The sequence below is a fragment of the Hyla sarda genome, chromosome 3 (genome assembly GCF_029499605.1).
Source record: "Hyla sarda isolate aHylSar1 chromosome 3, aHylSar1.hap1, whole genome shotgun sequence".
NCBI classification, from domain to species: Eukaryota; Metazoa; Chordata; class Amphibia; order Anura; family Hylidae; genus Hyla; species Hyla sarda.
This window is the reverse complement of record NC_079191.1, coordinates 174582438-174602291: the sequence shown is the minus strand read 5'-3', so window position 1 is coordinate 174602291 and position 19854 is coordinate 174582438. Positions and strand designations below refer to the sequence as shown.

Below are 19854 nucleotides of genomic sequence, written 5' to 3'. Positions count from 1 at the left end.
GATTTTCTGAAGTTAAGGTTGTTCTTTTCTGTCTAAGTGCTCTCTGATCACACGTGTCTTGGGAAATGCCCAGTTTAGAAGCAAATCCCCATGGTAAACCTCTTCTAAACTGGGCGTTTCCCGAGACACGTGTCATCAGAGAGCACTTAGACAGAAAAGAACAACTTTAACTTCAGAAGCTCATACGTACTGAAAGGATTAAGATTTTTTAATAGAAGTAATTTACAAATCTGTTTAACTTTCTGGAGCCAGTTGATATATAAAAAAAAAGTTTTTTCCTGGAATACCCCTTTAACCCCTTAAGGACACATGACGTTCTCATACGTCTCCATTTCCGAGTCCTTAAGGACACATGACGTATGAGAACGTCATGTGTTTTACCGGCCCCCCGCAACCATCTGGAGCGGAGCCGGTCCCCGATGCCTGCTGAAATCGTTCAGCAGGCATCGGGGCATATCGCCCAGGGGGGTCATTATGACCCCCCATGTCGGCGATGGCCGCAGATCGCTGGACAATTCAGTCCAGCGATCTGCGGCGGATTCCGGGTCAATCGGGTCTCCAGTGACCTGGTGACCCGGAATTATTGGCTGATCAGCCAGAGCCAGCAGGGGTGAGGTGGCACTGGTGCCACCTCACGATCGCCCTGATTCGTCGGCCGGATTACCGGCCGACCAATCAGGGCGCCTGCTGCGGGTGTCACTCCCGCAACCCGCTCCGCCCCTCTTCTGGAGGACGTGAGCGGGTGCGGAACGTGCACCCCGGGTGCTGGGGACCCCGATCCCCGGCGCCCCTGTTGGGATCGGGGCCCCAGGAGCAGCGGCGGCGGCGGAGACGACGAGGGACTGACCTGTGCGGCGAGGATCGTTGGAGGTGAGTGACAGCCTCCTGCTGTTGCTTAGCAACAGCTCCCAGCATGCAAAAAGGGCATGCTGGGAGCTGTAGTTATGCAACAGCAGGAGGCAGACCACCACAACTCCCAGCATGCCCTTATGGGCATGCTGGGACTTGTAGTTTTGCAACAGCTGGAGGCACATTCTTTCTATGGAAAAGTGTACCTTCAGCTGTTGTGTAACTACAACTACCAGCTTGCACAATCAGCTAAAGTGCATGCTGGGAGTTGTAGCGGTGCATCTGGTGGTTGCATAACTACAACTCCCAGCATGCCTGTTGGCTGTCGGTGACTGCTGAGAGTTGTAGTTTTGCAACAGCTGAAGGCACACTGAGTTAAGTAGTAAACCAGTGTGTCTCCAGCTGTTGCATAACTACAATCCCCAGCATCCCCAGCCAAAGTAGTATGCCTCCAGCTGTTGCATAACTACAACACCCAGCATGCCCTTCCGCTGTCCGTACATGCTGGGGGTTGTAGCTTTTGCAACAGCTGAAGGCACACTGGTTGCAAAACACTGAGTTTGTTACCAAACTCGGTGTTTCACAACCAGTGTGCCTCCAGCTGTTGCAAAACTACAACTCCCAGCATGCACTGATAGACCGTACATGCTGGGAGTTGTAGTTTTGCAACAGCTGGATGCCCCCCCCCCAATGTGAACGTACAGGGTACACTCACATGGGCGGAGGATTACAGTTAGTATCCGGCTGCAAGTTTGAGGTGCGGCAAAATTTCTGCCGCAGCTCAAACTGCCAGCGAGAAACTACTGTGAACCCCCCGCCCGTGTGACTGTACCCTAAAAACACTACACTACACTAACACACAATAAAATAAAGAGTAAAAAACACTACATATACACATACCCCTACACAGCCCCCCTCCCCTCCCCAATAAAAATGAAAATGTCTGGTACGCCACTGTTTCCAAAACGGAGCCTCCAGCGGTTGCAAAACTACAACTCCCAGCATGCACTGATAGACCGTACATGCTGGGAGTTGTAGTTTTGCAACAGCTGGATGTTCCCCCCCCCCCAATGTGAACGTACAGGGTACACTCACATGGGCGGAGGATTACAGTAAGTATCCGGCTGCAAGTTTGAGCTGCGTCAAATTTTCTGCCGTAGCTCAAACTGCCAGCGAGAAACTACTGTGAACCCCCGCCCGTGCGACTGTACCCTAAAAACACTACACTACACTAACACAAAATAAAATAAAAAGTTAAAAACACTACATATACACATACCCCTATACAACCCCCCTCCCCAATAAAAATGAAAAACGTCTGGTACGCCACTGTTTCCAAAACGGAGCCTCCAGCTGTTGCAAAACAACTACTCCCAGTATTGCCAGATAGCCGTTGACTGTCCAGGCATGCTGGGAGTTTTACAACAGCTGGAGGCACCCTGTTTGGGAATCACTGGCGTAGAATACCCCTATGTCCACCCCTATGCAAGTCCCTAATTTAGGCCTCAAATGCGCATGGCGCTCTCACTTTGGAGCCCTGTCGTATTTCAAGGCAACAGTTTAGGGCCACATATGGGGTATCGCCGTACTCGGGAGAAATTGGGCTTCAAATTTTGGGGGGTATTTTCTGCTATTACTCTTTTAAAAAATGTAAAATTTTTGGGAAAACAAGCATTTTAGGTAAAAAAAATATATATTTTTTTACATATGCAAAAGTCGTGAAACACCTGTAGGGTATTAAGGTTCAAATTACCCCTTGTTACGTTCCCCGAGGGGTCTAGTTTCCAAAATGGTATGCCATGTGTTTTTTTTTTGCTGTCCTGGCACCATAGGGGCTTCCTAAATGCGGCATGCCCCCAGAGCAAAATTCGCTTTCAAAAAGCCAAATGTGACTCCTTCTCTTCTGAGACCTGTAGTGCGCCAGCAGAGCACTTTTCACCCCCATATGGGGTGTTTTCTGAATCGGGAGAAATTGGGCTTCAAATTTTGGGGGGTATTTTCTGCTATTACCCTTTTTAAAATTGTAAAAATTTTGGGAAACCAAGCATTTTAGGTAAAAAAAAAATATATTTTTTTACATATGCAAAAGTCGTGAAACACCTGTAGGGTATTAAGGTTCACATTACCCCTTGTTATGTTCCCCGAGGGGTCTAGTTTCCAAAATGGTATGCCATGTGTTTTTTTTTTGCTGTTCTGGCACCATAGGGGCTTCCTAAATGCGGCATGCCCCCAGAGCAAAATTTGCTTTCAAAAAGCCAAATGTTACTCCTTCTCTTCTGAGACCTGTAGTGCGCCAGCAGAGCACTTTTCACCCCCATATGGGGTGTTTTCTGAATCGGGAGAAATTGGGCTTCAAATTTTGGGGGGTATTTTCCGCTATTACCCTTTTTAAAAATGTAAACATTTTGGGAAAACAAGCATTTTAGGTAAAAAATACATTTTTTTTTACATATGTAAAAGTTGTGAAACACCTGTAGGGCATTAAGGTTCACGTTACCCCTTGTTACGTTCCCCGAGGGTCTAGTTTCCAAAATGGTATGCCATGTGGTTTTTTTTTGCTGTTCTGGCACCATAGGGGCTTCCTAAATGCGGCATGCCCCCAGAGCAAAATTTGCTTTCAAAAAGCCAAATGTGACTCCTTCTCTTCTGAGACCTGTAGTGCACTAGCAGAGCACTTTTCACCCCCATGCGAGGTGTTTTCTGTATCGGGAGAAATTGGGCTTCAAATTTTGGGGGGTATTTTCTGCTATTACCCTTTTTAAAAATGGAAAATATTTGGGAAACCAAGCATTTTAGGTAAAAAAAATATATATTTTTTTTACATATGCAAAAGTCGTGAATCACCTGTGGGGTATTAAGGTTCACTTTACCCCTTGTTACGTTCCCTGAGGGGTCTAGTTTCCAAAATGGTATGCCATGTGTTTTTTTTTGCTGTCCTGGCACCATAGGGGCTTCCTAAATGCGGCATGCCCCCCAAAAACCATTTGTCGCTCCTTCCCTTCTGAGCCCTCTACTGCGCCCGCCGAACAATTAACATAGACATATGAGGTATGTGCTTACTCGAGAGAAATTGGGTTTCAAATACAAGTAAAAATTTTCTCCTTTTTATCCCTTAGACATATTGTATATGTGAACCCAAAAAAAATATATTTTGAATATCCATTTTCCTTACAAGCAGAGAGCTTCAAAGTTAGAAAAATGCTAAATTTTCAATTTCAAAAATTTTTTTCATCAAATTTTGGGATTTTTCACCAAGAAAGGATGCAAGTTACCATTAAATTTTACCACTAAGTTAAAGTAGAATATGTCACGAAAAAACAATCTCGGAATCAGAATGATAACTAAAAGCATTCCAGAGTTATTAATGTTTAAAGTGACAGTGGTCAGAATTGCAAAAAACGCTCCAGTCCTTAAGGTATAAAATGGCCTGGTCCTTAAGGGGTTAATGCCCAATAAAGTACACATAGTCGTGTACACATAACAAGTACACATAATGTACACATAAAAAGTACACATAAGTAATGTATAACTCAGTCACAGACAGCAGTACTGTAGCACTCAAAATTTCAGTCTACTCAATATCATATGTCTAATGTCATATGTTCTTGTGTTCGTGCGCAGGATACTTTCCTGGCCAGAAAGTACTCCTGATGCTAAACTCATGCATGTAGTCAGTACAAGGTAACAGTAATGTCAAAATGTTATCTGTATCAAATATCTAGCATAAAGTGTCTAGCGTAAACTAAATATAGTGTTCTGGGGAGGTGTTTTAAATGCCAAGGGACCCCATTAGCCAAGGCATTGGGTAGAGAGCCTCAAGCAACCCAATCCACAAATGTTTAGTTTAAAGTACTAAGTCTAGTCATGTATAAAGTGTCTAATATGTATAGTCGTAAGTCTAGTCATGTATAAAGTGTCTAATATGTATAGTCGTAAGTCTAGTCATGAGTATGAGCATGTTACATGCATAGTCAAAACGTCATGTTGTGTCTGATTAACTATTATGCATAGTCAAGTCAGCAAATGCATAGATAAAGGTCCTTAAAGTAAAGTTAAGTGTATTAGTCATAGTCATTACTAATCCTGTTGAACCACAAATCAGTGCATGTATGGACAATTAATACAGAGACTCTTATGTTATCAGTTTTACCAAAGAAATGTTACCAGCCTGGAATGGACGTTTGTGCAAAAATGCCTCAAGACTTCATCCGGCCACATGGCCATCTCGACCCTCAACTCTGACAAATCCTGTGTCGAGGGCGACAAATGTTAAGTAGGGGGGTTTGTAATGTTCCAGTACTGGACATGGTCTTGCACTACACTTAGGCCCTGTCAGGTTGAGCCCCTCAGTGACCTGGGGGCTCTCCTGCAGTGTCTCCCCTGATGTTATTATAAGTGTAATTTATGGTCATAGGATTATAGTCAGTGTCTTAATGTATAGCAAGTCCAAGGACCTGTCAGATGTCACATGCTATGTTATCTTGTCACATGATGATACCAAGAGAGCACCAGCTTAACCTATGACCCGCAGCTTAACCAATGGGCTTTGGCTTAGCCCCCCTCTATATAAGGGGCAGCCATTTCAATTCTCTCTCTTGGCACTTGTGCTCTTTACTGAGACCAGCAAACACCAGATACCTCAGTGCTAGTGACCAGCACCTGGAAGACCGCAACGCTACAGTCATTCCAGTAAGTCAAAAGTCTATGTATGCTGTCACTCCAAATAGTCAAGTCCAGTCTATAGTCAAGCCTGAAGTCAAATCTCTAAAGTCTATTACAAGTCTAATTGGTCCCAGCAAGTTGCTAGGTCCTTCTGGGTTCTTGGCCACCTCTCTGGGAATCTGGCCATGCTGTGAAGATAATTCCATCTGTATTAACTCAGTAAAGCCTCCATTAAACCATAACTGTTGTGGACTCCGTTCGTGTGGCTCCGGTACCCAAAAACCACTGTGGCGTCACGAACATTAGGGGTTAACAATATCTTGCCACAGGGGTTAATACCATCTGGTCCCACCACCTACACCTCTACAACCCGTGGTCCTGCCTTACACTTTGGGTCACCACATATGCATGTCCCTTTAATCACCTTTACCCTCAGCTTCTTTAGCAAGGCAGTGGCTGTCTTGGAGGTGTGTTTGGGGTCAAGATCATGTTGGAATACTTCCCTCTGGCTCAGTCTCCAAAGGGAGGGAAACTGTAGCTCCCCAGTGCCAGCAGTACTCGTGCAGCCTCAGACCATGACACTCCCACCACCATGCTAGACTGTAGGCAAGACACACTTGTCTGGTTGACTATTGCGAGGCTTGTTCTGAGTGGAACCTGTCCTGTGAAACTGCTGTATGGTTTTGCAGCTCAGTTTCAGGGTCTTGGCAATCTTCTTATAGCCAAGGATATCATTTTTGTTCTTTACCATGTCATGTAGACCAGTATTAGAGAGCGTGAGAGTGATAACGCCAACTTTAATAGACCTCTTTTCCATTCATACCTAAGCCCCTGTAACACTAACAAACCACACTGAGGAGAAAATATGTCTAAATGGGCTCAATTTGGAAATTTCCGCTTAGGGTTGTACCCACTTTTGTTGCCACTTTTTGGGAGGACACAACAATAAACACTGTTATACAAGCTCTTCACTCACTACTAGTGTTGAGCGGCATAGGCCATATTCGAATTCGCGATATTTTGCGAATATATGGACGAATATTCCTCATATATTCGCTAAATTCGCATATTCGTAATATCCGCGTCTTATTTTCGCATATGCGAAAATTCGCGTATGCGTAAATTAGCACATGCGAAGATTAGCATATAAAAATTACCATAAGCGAAAATTCGCATATGCGAAAATTAACATTAGCATGTTCGAAAATTCGCTCGCCAGTCTCACACAGTAGTATTAGAGCCTTCTTTACACCACACAAGCTGGAAGCAGAGAGGGGTGATCACTGTGATGTGTACTGTGAAAAAAAAACAAAAAAACGAATATTCGTAATTACGAATTTATAGTGCTATATGCTATATGAATATGCGATATTTGCGAATAAAATTCGTATTGCGAATATTCGCGAGCAACACTACTCACTACTTTACATTAGCAGGAGTCCTGCAGGACCAGTCCTTGAGTGGAAATCTTGGGTGAGTTCCAACACCTTTTTCCCAGGACTTGACCCCTGTGTGAGTATATTGCATTGTGACTGGTCAGATTGCCCTACAGTGAGAACACTGACGGGTGAGCGGTACATGTTACCATAAATTTGACGACCTGGTAACATAATTATCAAAAGGAGAGGTACAATATATATATATATATATATATATATATATATATATATATATATTTAGAGATTTTTCTTTCTACCATTTAGACATTTCTATTACAGCTGGATACCTGCCACAATTCATAAGGCTGCTGCCTAATATCAACTGTTCTTATTAAGGAGATTATTACTATATGGAGCATTATGACTGGTTGAGAAATTGCATTTGACTATTCAGTACGATATTGCCCAAACCGGCACTTTTACAATTTGGTATTTTGCCAGTTGCATCTACATTTGATTTGCTTTACAGGAGGAGATGATATTCATAACATTTAATGTTACAGTGCACTGATATTATTTACCAACTATTGCCAAATATCTAGCTACTATAAGAACAGCCACAAGGACCTGGTTCATCATTTTTAGGTTTCTTTTGTCTTTTTTATATCAACTGGCTACAGAAAGGTGAACAGATTTGTAAATTGCTTCTAATAAAAAAAATCTTGGAACTGCACAGAGTAGAAGAGGTTTGCTATGGTGATTTGCTTCTACTCTGGACAGTTCCCGAGACACACATCATCAGAGAGTCACCACAGAAAAGAACAACTCAACTTCAGCAGCTCATAAGTACTGAACGGATTAAGATTTTTTAATAGAAGTAATTTGCAAATCTGTTTAACTTTCTGGAGCCAGTTGATACATATATATATATATATATATATATATATATATATATATATATATATATATTTATATAAAAGTTTTTTCCTTGATAAACCCATATAAATATATATATATATATATATATATATATATGTGTGTGTGTGTGCATATATATATATATATATATATATATATATATATATATATATATATTCAACTGAGTTTTATCCTCATCTTCCTTAATAAGTACTTATGATTTTTGATCACATATTGACCTTTAATATGCATTCTTTGCTGCTATTTCCATTATTAAAAATTCACTAGATTATTTTATGACAAATGTTTCCCATATAGCCTAGAGGACTGTAATTTTTTCTCTCCTTCTTATCACTATTATTTTCTCTAAGGGAATAGGAGCCATACAGTAACCTCGGCTACAGTAAGGGGAACTCTATGTAATTTTAGGTAATTGTATTAAAATAGTAGACTTACTTGACCAATGTAGTATATTAGAGCTAATGACCTAATTAACCCCTTAAGGATGCAGGGTTTTTCCATTTTGCACTTTTGTTTTTTCCTCCTTACCTTTTAAAAATCATAACCCATTCAATTTTCCACCTAAAAATCCATATTATGGCTTATTTTATGCGTCACCAATTATACTTTGCAGTGACATCAGTCATTTTACCCAAAAATTCACGGCAAAACGGGGGAAAAAATCATTGTGCGACAAAATCAAAGAAAAAACGCCATTTTGTAACTTTTGGGTGCTTCCGTTTCTACGCAGTGCATATTTCTGTAAAAATGACACCTTATCATTATTCTGTAGGTTCATACGGTTAAAATTATACCCTACTTATATAGGATGGATATTGTTGTACTTTTGGAAAAAATCATAACTACATGCAGGAAAATGTATACGTTTAAAAATGTCCTTTTTGGCCCCTATAACTTTTTATTTTTCCACGTACAGGACGGTATGAGGGCTCTTTGCGCCGTCATTGGAAGTTTTTATCGGTACCATTTTTGTTTTGATCGGACTTTTTGATCACTTTTTATTAATTTTTTATGGTATAAAAAGTGACCAAAAATACGCTTTTTTGGACTTTGGAATTTTTTTACGTGTACGCCATTGACCATGCGGTTTAATTAATGATATATTTTTATAGTTCGACTGCAAACAAAGAAGTGTATAGTCCAGCTCACTCCCTCAGCCCGTCGCGCCAGGACCGGCGTGGGCAACGCCGACTGGAATTGACAAGAAAAAGCAGAATGTCCAGCGCGAATGAAAAGGAACTGGATGTTTATTCCAATAGCCAAAAAGACACGTAGAACATGACAAGGTGACGCGTTTCGGTCCTAAGGTTGGACCTTAGTCATACACTAGTATACAGTGAGTACAAACCTTATATAGGTGGCCCTTCAAACGCCGACCAGTAATCCGGCCGCACCTGAATAGGGTCCTCCTCCTCTCTCCGTGACGTGGGGGGGATGAGTAAAGCCCGGAGAATGAAAAAGTGAAAAGAAAAAGAAAAAAGCGGAGACAAAAAAGCAAGGAAAATAAAAATAAAAAGAAGGTGAAGCAAGAAAAGAAAGAAGAAAAAAGAGAAAAAGAAGAAAAAGGACCATGCATGATCACCCCCACGTGACGGAGAAAGGTTACAATCTTAGATAATACAAAAGATCAATAAAAACAATAACTTTTATTACACGTAAGTGAAATATTTTAAAAAAAGGGATCAATAATACAATATATAATCTTATTCTAAGGCTACTCCCAAAAGGGAGAGAAGAAATGAAAGGAATGTACTATGTTAGGGGTTTCATAAGGAAAGGACAAAGAAAAAGAAATTGTTAAACGATAAGCAGTGAATTACATGGTATTACTATTTATTTATATATGATAAAGAGATGTAATTCGCTATACATAAGTAAATACATGATATGATGAAATAGTATATACCAATAACTTTCTCACAAGAGAAAGGATACTGTATCCTATGAAACCCTAACATAGATACTCGTACAGGATCAGCAAATAGCTAGATGGTTTGGGATGCTGGAACCGGTCAAGGAAAAGGATTGGGGGAGGGGACAGGGGAGAGAGGTCAGAAAGCCCATGGTAAAATGGTCATGAGCATCCTGATTGGGAGGAACAAGGGAAATTTGAATAGGAAAGACAACACCACTTAAATGGAAGGAGCAAAACCTAAATAAACTTAAGTATGGAGTACCCGTACAGAAAAGAGCATTTCAATAAAGCAAATAGGAGGAACAGAGCTAAATTAATCTCCAGCCAAAGACCACTAGTAATGAAGGATGGTGTCCATCCTTTTATTAAGGCCCCGAGGGACACGACTGTCCAATCTCAAGATCCAATAGACCTCTCGGTCCAGGAGTTTGAGCTTGACATTGCCACCCCTCACAGGTGGGCTAACTCGTTCTAGCCCCTGTAGTATAAGGGATGACGTATTGCCGGCATGCACCTCGGCTATATGTCTCGAGACCATAGAGATATGTCTTGAATTGAAATGGGGTATATCCGAGATGTGTTTTCGGATACGGACTTTCAGTGGAGTGGAAGTGCACCCCACGTATTGTAAATTACAGTCTCTGCAGGTAAGGACATAAACAACGTTCGGTGTGTTGCAGTTGATATAAGCATTAATTTTATGGGTGTCGCCCGTAGTGGTTGAAACCACCGAATTTGAATTTTGCATAAAACCGCAACACACGCACCTGTTGTGTCCACACCTGTAGGACCCCATATAGCGTAGCCAGGTTGGTTGTGATATCTGCTGTGTAGAAAATAGACTGGGTGAAATACTCTGACCGATAGTCGGGGCCCTTCTGGATATACATTTATATCCTGTAGGGAATACCCCTTGAAAGGCAGGATCACATAAGACAATGGGCATATATTTATGTATGATGTTACAGATCCGTTTATATTCTAGACTATACCTGGTACAGAAGACCACCGGGGAATCAGGGGTCCTCTGGGTACCTTGTGTCTTATTGTAGGAGGGAGAGATCAACAGCGCCCTATTTTTGTTCGAGGCAACATTAATGCCCCTCTCTATGTCCCGAGACTGGTACCCACGGGCTTGAAGACGGGAAGAAATTTCACATATCTCCCGTCTAAAATCTGGGTCGGCCGAGCAGTTTCTGCGGGCTCTCACCATCTCACCCGTGGGCAAGTTACGAGTTACATGTGATGGGTGGCACGAGGACGCATGTAATATAGAATTTACTGCAGTTTTTTTACGAAATGTAGCAGTTTTCACACAGCATCCCTCATTATCACCCATCAAATGCAAGTCAAGGAAACTAACCATGGACACCTCATGATTAAGAGTGAACCTCAAGTTGAGAGAATTCTCATTGATGTACGTGCAGAAATCCGGTATGGCCGCCACATCGGAACTCCAGATGATAAGAATATCATCTATGTAGCGGCCATACCAGATTATGCACGACAAAAATGGATTGGATGGGGTGAAGATTGTCCCCCTCTCCCACCAACACATATAGATGTTAGCGAGAGAGGGGGAGAATTTCGCCCCCATAGATGCTCCCGTCACCTGCAGAAAGAAATGGTGATCAAACATGAAGAAATTATGGTGTAACAGGTAGTCCACCGCCTGAATGATATACTCCTGTACTGTATGAGAATAATCAGAGTATGTGATAAGGAACCATGTTAAAGCCTGAAGAGCCAGAGAGTGGGGGATAACAGAATATAGTGAGACAACATCAGTTGTAATCCATCGGTATGAATCACTCCACTTTATCTGGTTCATCATATGTAGAACATGGCCGCTGTCCTTGATGTATCCCGGCATGTGTGCAATCAAAGGCTGCAGGGAAGCATCAACCCAAGCGCAAAGGCGTTCGTTGAGGGAGGATATCCCCGCAACGATAGGCCTCATTGGGGGAGGAAAAACACACTTGTGGATCTTGGGTAAGGAGTGGAAAATGGGGACCACGGGGTCCTCCACAATCATATATTCCGCCTGCTTTTTGGAAAAAATATTATGCTTAACTCCAAGATCCACAAGTGCACTTGGTTCACGTTTATAGATTTGAGTGGGGTCACTCCGGAGTGGCCTGTATGTATTGATGTCAGATAGCATAGACATATTGACTTTAGCATACAGACCAGCATCCAGAATGACCACAGCTCCCCCCTTGTCCGCCTGGCGGACAATTATGTCTCCCATATCTGTTAATTGAGATAGAGCTGTTCTCTCCCTGTGAGTGAGATTGTGGTTAAATTTCCCTGTATTAGCCTGTCTGGCCAATTTAGTAAGATCCCTCTCCACCGCTTCCTGGAATAAATCCAGTGAAGCGGTACGAGAGCCAATGGGGTAGAAGTCCGGATTCGGTGTCGGAAATGCAGGAGGTCCGGACCGAAATTCGGAAGACCGGAGCTCCTGCAGCTCAGAGACCGAAACCAGATCCCTAAAGGTAAGTGCAACCTCCCCACTATTGCAAACAGGCGTAGGCAAACATGGGGGAATGGATGACACAACACTAGGATCATCATGCATAGATAATATATTAGAGATTTCACAATCAGATTCTACAGGGGTAGGTTGCATGTCATTATACAGGTCCGTGCTGGCATCGACCCACGTATCAGGATTATTTTTAGAGATATTATAAAAATGTCTCTTGACGGTAATGTTACGGACAAACTTATTGATGTCCAAGAGAGTTCGATAAAGATCAAAGTGTACCGAGGGAGCAAACGTCAGTCCTTTAGACATAACAGATAGTTGATCGGCCGTGAACACCTTTGCAGACAAGTTGTAAATAGGTATGGTGGTTACCTCTTGTTCCTTTGTGATCTCCGGACGTCTTGACCTGTGTTTCTTCCCCGCCCTCCGGCGTTTTTTGGACGGGCAGATGCATACTGGTCCCGGGTCGTTATAGGTGCTGGTGTGCTCTGTGAGGCTTGTTGCATATCCTTATGTTGCTGGAATGAATCCTCAGCCTCAGATGCGGAGGTGATAGACTCGGCGTCTGTATCACAGAAGCTCACTTTTCTGGCACGAGCTTTACGCCCACGTTTCTTGTTCCTATTATTATTTTTCAGGATAGAGCGTGGCGTTGATTGACCCATCTGTGTATTCGGCCATAGAAAAACACTGTCCGTTTTGTAGTCTTGTAGATCGCGGAGAAATTTTTTGTGTTTAATGTCCGTAATACTTTCCTCCATCTGAGCCAAATTAGCAGTGATTTTGGCGTTTAATTCAGTATACAGAGGATGTTGTTCAAATGGGGTAAGTGCCTGCTTCAGGGCTTGGATTTGATCATTAACCCCTTGTAGAGCGGTTTCTTCATGTGCTATAATCAAGCGCATAAACCGTAGAGAAAAGTCCGATAACAACTGATTCCATTCCGACCGGAATTGTTCCGAAAATATTGTCGTAGGAAATTTTCTTATACGGAGCCCTCTAGGGATCATCTGCTGCTCCTCGTATTTTTTAAGAGTAGACAGGTCCCACCAAATTCTGGTTTCAGTGGAGAGGGCTTCCTCTAGCTTGTTCATGCTGATCCGTAAGTCAATGTTCTCACATGTACTTTGATCTGTGGCGTTAAAAATCTTCATCATCCGTTCCGATCTTGTCGGGCGGACCTCTGGTGGTACATGGTCTAATTCTTCGGCCATGACGCTAGTAATTCAAATCTCCAGAGGTCGGGAGGAGCAAGGGCTTGGCCCCACGTGTGACTGCAAACAAAGAAGTGTATAGTCCAGCTCACTCCCTCAGCCCGTCGCGCCAGGACCGGCGTGGGCAACGCCGACTGGAATTGACAAGAAAAAGCAGAATGTCCAGCGCGAATGAAAAGGAACTGGATGTTTATTCCAATAGCCAAAAAGACACGTAGAACATGACAAGGTGACGCGTTTTTATAGTTCGTACATTTATGCACGCGGCAATACCACATATGTTTATTTTTATTTACACTGTTTTATTTTTTTTATGGGAAAAGGGGGGCGATTCAAGCTTTTATTAGGGAAGGGGTTAAATGACCTTTATTAACACTTTTTTTTAAACTTTTTTTTTACAGTGTTATAGGTCCCATAGGGACCTATAACACTGCACACACTGATCTCTCATCCTGATCACAGGCGTGTATTAACACGCCTGTGATCAGTGTTATCGGCGCTTGACTGGAGCAGTCATTTGTCGATCGGACACCGAGGAGGCAGGTAAGGGCCCTCCTGGTGTCCTGTAAGCTGTTCGGGACGCTGCGATTTCACTGCGGTGGTCCCGAACAGCCCGACTGAGCAGCCGGGTTACTTTCACTTTCATTTCATACGTGGCGGTCAGCTTTGATCGCCGCGTCTGAAGGGTTAATACAGGGCATCACCGCGATCGGTGATGTCCTGTATTAGCTGCGGGTCCCGGCCGTTGATAGCCGCCGGGACCGACCCGATATGACGCGGGGACACTGCGTCACACCGCGGCATATCGCGGGAGCCGGCGGAGGACGTACATATACGTCCTTCGTCGTTAAGGGGTTAATACAATGTCATTTGAAAGACATTGGGCCTCATTTAGGCTGGAACTCCACTGAGGTTTTTTTGCAAACGCCATTAAAAACGCAAATTTTCCCGCACTGCGTTTTTTCTGTGAAAAAACGCCGCGGCCAGATGTTAGCTGCAAGTCAATAGTAAACTGCTAAATGACAGATTCACTTGGCGTTTTTCAGTTTGTCGTTTTTTTATTCCTTTTGGCGTTTTTCAGCAATTTCGGGCTCAGAGGCTGGATTTTCAAAACGCCCGACAAAACCTAGTTTGGCGTTTTTTGCCCTGAAATCGTGGCGTTTTCCTCCCATAGAAATCTATGGGAGAGCAAAAACACCAAGAAAAACGCCATGTTGGTTTTAAATTTAGCATTTTTGCTGGCGGTTTTTATTATTTTTTGGACTTTAGCGATCCAAAAAAATTATGGAGATACCTTTTTTATAAAAATTTCGTAGGGTACCATAAAAAAATAATAGTAAAAAAGATACAGTAGTGATGGAAAAAATTTTATCTAACGAAATGTATCTTTTTTATTATGAAATGTTTATAAATTTTTAAACAGGGATCAATTTATGTGAGCGGGTAAAGCACTAAAAATGTAGCCGACAATAATAAAAATGTAGTGTGTGTGTGTGTGTGTGTGTGTGTTTTTCACTTTATTTTTTAATTTTTTTTAGTTAGTACTACTACTCCCAGCATGGAACACACTGTTCCATGATGGGAGTAGTAGTACCTGTACTAATTGACAGATCGCCCGTTGCGATCCTCCTGTATAATGTATAGATACGGCCAGACGCTCTTCTATGGTCCCCTGCACTGACATATACATACACACATTCATATTTCCCGCAGAGCTGTGATTGGCCAGATGGTTCCAGCCAATCACAGCTCTCTGTGAGAAATCGGAATGTGTATATATACGGAGCGCAGGGGACCATAGGAGAGCCCCGGCTGCTGCATCTATACATTATACAGGAGGATCACAGCGGGTGTCTGGAGTGATACCCGCTGTGATCTTTCCTACTACTGCTCCCAACATGGAGCACACTCTGCTCCATGCTCGGAGCAGTAGTACCTGCATTAATAGACAGATCGCAGCAAGTGTTAGAAATTATACTCGCTGCGATCTGTCTATTAATGCAGGTACTACAGCTCACAACATGGAGCAGAGTGTACTCTATGAATAGAACATCACTCAGAGTACAGAGCAGAGATGTGAGCGCTGTATAGAGCCGTTCCGTTTCTCTGCTATATAATGGACGATCGCATCGGGTGTCAAACTGACACCCGGGGCGATATGTCTATAGTACAGGTACTACTACTCCCAGCATGGAACAATGTGTTCCATGCTGGGAGTAGTAGTACTACATAAAAATTTGAAAAAAAAGTTAAACACACACACTTTACAAAAAAAATATTACAACTTTGTTATAAAAAATAAACATTTAGTTAAATACATTTTTATATCCCTACTGCATCCTTTTTTTTTATTTTTTTCTGGTACCCAACTATTTTGTAAAAAAAACGCAAAAGGGGCCAAAAAAGGCAAATTCAACACAAAGGTAAAAACGCCAGAAAAAACGCCAAAACGCAGGGAAAAACTGTGGCTCTTTTTCTGGCGTTTTTATGCCACAAAAATCGCAGGGCAAAAAATTTCAGTGGAGTCCTAACTTACTAAGGCTTTTCTGAGTAGATATTGTAGGCTTCTTTGTGTCGCATGTAAGGTGCGCCAGAATTTCTGTCAAAAAACCCTACTAACTCTGCTCTTTACTTGGAAAACCCTACAAGGGGCATGGTCATCAGGGAAAAGGTGTGTCTCTCCAAAAAAAAACAAAAAAATGACATTTTCTAAAGAAACCTACAAGTTTACTAATGTTTCCACATAAAATGTGGAAAAACCCGACAGCTTAGAGTATGTGTAAAAAAACCCTCTAAAAAGACGAAAACCCACAAAGAAAACTACACTCCACTCTTAGTAAATGAGGCCCATTGTCAGCACAAGAGCAGCATTTTGTAGTTAAACATTTTTTTATGTATAGCTGAACCAACCCTAAAGGTAATACAAAAGAATATGTTTTTTGGATAAATACTGGGGGAAAAACAGTGCCTTCTAACCAGTGTACCTCCAGCTGTTGTAAAACTACAACTCCCAGCTTGCTCAGACAGCCAAAGGCTATCCGAGCATACTGGATGTTCCAGTTTTGCAACAGCTGGAGCAGGGCCGGTCCAACACATTGTGGTGTCTGGGTCCAAGAGTGAAATGCATTGATTTATGTTTTGGGTGCTCGATTGTGAAGGGCTTCCTAAAGCAGCCTTAATCAATCACCCATCCACAGAGCATCGGGAAGGATGGGTAAGTCCCTGTTCTTCCCCAGCAACCCATCTGCAGCCCACAATTACATTATGGAGGTGAAGATGGGTCCCCTAGACCCCAGGGATTACCTGCATTTCATGTTTAAATGCCATGATCGCTATTGATCAAGGCATGTAACCATTTAAATGACAGACATCTGAGCCAGCTCCGATGTCCGTCATTACCGGCCGACGTGAGCTGCTGATAGCAGGGGGAGCCATTGTAGGGCCAGCTCTGATCTGGAGGCACGCTGGTTGGGAAACACTGCCCTAGAGACCACTGTAACCTTGCTCTCTTCTAAGTCTACTCTATGGGGGGTATTTATCAATTTTGCCTGTTGAAAGTTTCTTTTTACCCTTTTTTTTTTTTCACTTTGGTTTTCGTGGACATGCGCCAAATTTATCATTTGGTGCAAGTTGTTAGTAATTTTGGCTCAAATGTTGAAATCAGCTGTTCACAGCGCCTTTTACACAGAAGTTACCACCACAGAGGAGGCGTATTTTACCCTGTAGAGCAGCCATTTCGGAGACCCTCCTGCAGTATATCAGCAAGCGACATGAGTTATTTTCTTTTGTGGGGTTTATAGCCACCATGTGAAATGGATTTTATATTCAACTTTTGTTACTTTAGTGCAGTGGTCTTCAACCTGCGGACCTCCAGATGTTGCAAAACTACAATTCCCAGCATGCCCAGACAGCCGTTGGCTGTCCGGGCATGTTGGGAGTTGTAGTTTTGCAACATCTGGAGGTCCGCAGGTTGGAGACCACTGCTTTAGTGCTTATCTTTCCTGATCCTGTGCGGCCATGTCCAATGCTGGCTCAACGGAGGGTGAAGGTCCCTCAGAGACAACTATGTTGCAGGATAGTATTGAGCAGCCCTGGAGGTGTCGCTGCTTTCACAAAAAAAATTTTTTTTAATGTATTTTGACGCCTTTACATTTTCTGACATTGCTAAGTGTGTTTTCCATGTGCAAAATTTCTTGGCGGGGATTTGCGCCAAATAAAACGGGATTTGCGCCAAAATTGCGCCAAAGATAGATTCGCGCAAATGATGAATTACTGACTAAAGTTAAAATCACACACAGGACCGTGTGATTTTGAGAAAGTTGTAAAAATGACACGGCACCAAAGTATTGCGCCAAAGTTACGTGAAAAGAAACACATAAATACCCCCCTATGTTTGCTTTGTTTGAGTTTCATCATTTGAACCCTGTCTCTGGAGGAGAAAAAAAATCACATGACCACACACAAATATATATATGTATATATGGCTGGGCAAAGGTTAAATTGAGTGTTTTTGTAGGTCATGAGAAAAGCAATATATAGCGGTATGTACAGGGCTTCACAGTCTAGAAGATAAAGCCAGAAGGTGAGGAGATAATGGGAATCTTCACAGTCATCTCCTCTCTTTGGGTCCTAGGATTAATAAGTGTCCCATCCTGCAATGGAGCAGCTGTCGCTTCTATCGGTAAGAGAATGTTCTTATATCTAAGGTTGTTTTAGGGCACAATCAGTTGTCTATGATTTCATTAAATCTCTCGTCCTGTACCCCCTACTTACAATGGCACAACATATAATACGTGTACAACATATGTTAGAATGTTATTGCACATGTAGTATTTTAGTATGGATAAACAGTTATAGGAATATTCCTAAACATAATAAATGATTGCTAACAATTCACTAATCCACATGATATAATATGAGGCTTGTCTTATCTTCACCATTACTCGTTTTAATCTTGGATTTCTTGATTTATTACTTTGAAAGATTTAAATAAAATTAATTTTTTTTTTAAACTATATATGTATATGATACACTGTATACGTTCTATGTAAAAGGTTAAAGGGGTTATCCAGAAATAGAAAACAAAGCATATTTTTCCTAGAACAACACCTTAAAAGTCTCAGGTTGTGTGTGATATAACTACGTGACTCCATTCACTTTAACACATTAATGACAATGGACGTCCATTTATGTCCATTGTTGGCTCCTGCTATATGAAACGTGTAGATTTGGTGGTAAAATGAGTTATGTCTATACAAAGTACGTGGTGCAAAAAAAAAAAAAGCTCTAATATGCCTCTGTAGGTGGGAAATCTAAAGTGTTATGGCTATTAGAAGATGAGGAGGAAAAAAGGAAAGCACAAAAACCCTGATTTCCATAAAGGGTTATCAGAACTTTAAAACACTGCCAGATGTTGCACACAAAAACGTACCCATTACATGCTATGAGGTTACATGCAAATTTTCTTGTGAGAAATCTGCAGCAAGTAAGGCACATGTAAACTTACCCTAAAGGGGAAATTTATTAATGCTTTCACCAGAATACAAGGGTAAAAAAGTATCAAATTTACATCTTTCATCTATAATCTTCTTCATGTAACTGCTGCTTTTAGGGTGCCCCATTTAGACAGGAAGGAACAGCAGCATCCCCTATTCTGTATGTGCAGCCTAGTGAAGCCATCATAGATATTAGGCTCCACCCACTAGCTCACCAGCTGAACATTATAGATGAAGCCTGCAGAGCAGAATTCTGATAAATAAAAATGTCATATACGAGTTACAGGAGAATAGCCAGATATAGTGTTACTCCTCGTGTACACACAAGGCAGCTTACTGAAAAGTCACCTGAAATGAAAGGTATGCTTTATAGTCAACTCCAGGTGTCATCAACCCTTAATCACGCATATTACTCCTGCAATACTTCTTGAGGACCTATATGAGTTAAAGGGGTACTTTACTGACCAGCATTCGGAACTAAATGTTCTGAATGCTGTTTTTGCGCTGGGTCGGCCATGCCCCATTTAGTACTGAACGCTGGCCAGTTGAGTACACCTTTAAGGACACTTTTGTGATAGACAAGTTCAATGGTGCTTGTGAGTAAACAGAATAACCCCTTAAAAAATGCAATACCCTGTAAACTGCAATTTTACTTATCATGTTGCTGTTGGTGCAGTCTGAAATTCCAGCTGCAAAATGTAGAGGTCAGAATAACCTACAGAGTTACAAACCTATAGGTCTGGTTACACAAACAGTTTTTGTAAAAACATTTAATTTAAAGCATACATCAAATTGTGAAAGCCAAAAAATAAAAGAAAAAACTACCATGTTATTCGCCCAGAGAAGACCAATAGAGAGACATTAACTTTTTATATACATTTCTTTTCAGAAGAGATTTTGTCTGCTGTAT

The 19854-nt window shown here is 41.9% G+C and overlaps 1 protein-coding gene across 1 annotated transcript in view; it reads left to right on the top strand.

Annotated features, from left to right (window-relative positions):
* Positions 1–19854, top strand: part of LOC130360677 (intestinal-type alkaline phosphatase 1-like) — a 94601-nt gene that overhangs the window by 22020 nt on the left and 52727 nt on the right. The window lies entirely within an intron of this gene.